Genomic DNA, 2,866 nt, shown 5'->3' with positions numbered 1-2,866 from the left:
AGGACTGGGTTATAATGGGGTTATGTCTGTAGGACTGGGTTATAATGGGGTTATTACTGGGTTATAATGGGGTTATGACTGGGTTATAATGGGGTTATGACTGGGTTATAATGGGGTTATGACTGGGTTATAATGGGGTTATGACTGTAGGACTGGGTTATAATGGGGTTATGACTGGGTTATAATGGGGTTATGACTGGGTTATAATGGGGTTATGACTGGGTTATAATGGGGTTATGACTGTAGGACTGGGTTATAATGGGGTTATGACTGGGTTATAATGTGGTTATGACTGGGTTATAATGGGGTTATTACTGGGTTATAATGGGGTTATGACTGTAGGACTGGGTTATAATGGGGTTATTACTGGGTTATAACTGTAGGACTGGGTTATAATGGGGTTATTACTGTAGGACTGTTATAATGGGGTTATGACTGTAGGACTGGGTTATAATGGGGTTATGACTGGGACTTATAATGGGGTTATGACTGGGTTATAATGGGGTTATTACTGGGTTATAATGGGGTTATGACTGTAGGACTGGGTTATAATGGGGTTATGACTGTAGGGGTCACTGGGTTATAATGGGTTATGGCTGTAGGACTGGGTTATAATGGGGTTATGTACTGGGTTATAATGGGGTTATTACTGACTGTAGGACTGGGTTATAATGGGGTTATGACTGGGTTATAATGGGGTTATGACTGGGTTATAATGGGGTTATGACTGGGTTATAATGGGGTTATGACTGGGTTATAATGGGGTTATGACTGGGTTATAATGGGGTTATGACTGTAGGACTGGGTTATAATGGGGTCATGACTGGGTTATAACTGGGGTCATGACTGGGTTATAATGGGTTATGACTGGGTTATAATGGGGTTATGACTGTAGGACTGGGTTATAATGGGGTTAGTGACTGGGTTATTACTGGGTTATAATGGGGTTATGACTGGGTTATAATGGGGTTATGACTGTAGGACTTTATAATGGGGTTATGACTGGGTTATAATGGGGTTATGACTGTAGGACTGGGTTATAATGGGGTTATTACTGGGTTATAATGGGGTTATGACTGTAGGACTGGGTTATAATGGGGTTATGACTGTAGGACTGGGTTATAATGGGGTTATTACTGGGTTATAATGGGGTTATGACTGTAGGACTGGGTTATAATGGACTGGGTTATAATGGGGTTATGACTGTAGGACTGGGTTATAATGGGGTTATGACTGTAGGACTGGGTTATAATGGGGTTATGACTGGGTTATAATGGGGTTATGACTGGGTTATAATGGGGTTATGACTGTAGGACTGGGTTATAATGGGGTTATTACTGGTTATAATGGGGTTATGACTGGGTTATAATGGGGTTATGACTGTAGGATCAATTATAATGGGGTCATGACTGGGTTATAATGGGGTATATGACTGGGTTATAATGGGGTTATGACTGTAGGACTGGGTTATAATGGGGTTATGACTGGGTTATAATGTGGTTATGACTGGGTTATAATGGGGTTATTACTGGGTTATAATGGGGTTATGACTGTAGGACTGGGTTATAATGGGGTTATGACTGGGTTATAATGGGGTCATGACTGGGTTATAATGGGGTTATTACTGGGTTATAATGTGGTTATGACTGGGTTATAATGGGGTTATTACTGGGTTATAATGGGGTTATGACTGGGTTATAATGTGGTTATGACTGCTATAATGGGGTTATGACTGTAGGACTGGGTTGCAATGGGGTTATGACTGTAGGACTGGGTTATAATGGGGTTATGACTGGGTTATAATGGGGTTATGACTGTAGGGACTGGGTTATAATGGATACCTGAGCACTGGGTTATAATGGGGCATGCAGCATCACCATAATGGGGTTAACTCCTTCAGGAAGGAAACACCTCATAACTAGGTTATAATGGGGTTATGACTGGGTTATAATGGGGTTATGACTGGGTTATAATGGGGTTATGACTGAGGACTGGGTTATAATGGGGTTAGACTGGGTTATAATGGGGTTATGACTGTAGAGGACTGGGTTATAATGGGGTTATGACTGAGGACTGGGTTATAATGGGGGATGACTGGGTTATAGGGGTTATTACTGGATAATGGGGTTATGACTGGGTTATAAATGGGGTTATGACTGTTGGACTGATACCTGAGCAATGAGGTCTCCGTTCTCAGCATGCAGCATCACCACAGCCCCCAACTCCTTCAGGAAGGAAAACACCTCATACAACTAGAGAGAGAGAGAGACAGAGAGACAGAGAGAGAGAGAGACAGAGAGAGAGAGAGAGAGAGAGAGAGAGAGAGAGAGAGAGAGAGAGAGAGAGAGACAGAGAGAGAGAGAGAGAGAGGAGAGGAGAGAGAGAGGGGAGAGCAAAGAGAGTGGGAGGAGAAAGAGAGAAGGGGAGAGAGAGAGAAGAGAGCAGAAGACAGAAAGGTAGAGAGAGAATAGCGATGGAAAGAGATAATGATTATTACTTGCACATAGAGTATAAATATTTATTATTTACCATTGTGCAGCATATCATGTACACATGTCAATGTGATATTAAACCAACCTGAGAGTCAGTCATCTGAAACGAAGAGATAGGGGACATATACACCTGGAATGAGTTGGATCCCTGAGAGAGAGAGAGAGAGAGAGAGAGAGAGAGAGAGAGAGAGAGACAGAGAGAGAGAGAGAGAGAGAGAGAGAGAGAGAGAGAGAGAGAGAGACAGAGAGAGAGAGAGAGAGAGAGAGAGAGAGAGACAGAGAGAGAGAGAGAGAGAGAGAGAGAGAGAGAGAGAGAGAGAGAGAGAGAGAGATGGAGAGACAGGGATGGATGGAGGGATGGAGAGAGAGAGAGA

This window comes from Oncorhynchus gorbuscha, unplaced genomic scaffold, assembly GCF_021184085.1.
Source record: "Oncorhynchus gorbuscha isolate QuinsamMale2020 ecotype Even-year unplaced genomic scaffold, OgorEven_v1.0 Un_scaffold_9338, whole genome shotgun sequence".
Taxonomy (NCBI): domain Eukaryota; kingdom Metazoa; phylum Chordata; class Actinopteri; order Salmoniformes; family Salmonidae; genus Oncorhynchus; species Oncorhynchus gorbuscha.
This window is presented reverse-complemented; position numbering follows the sequence as displayed.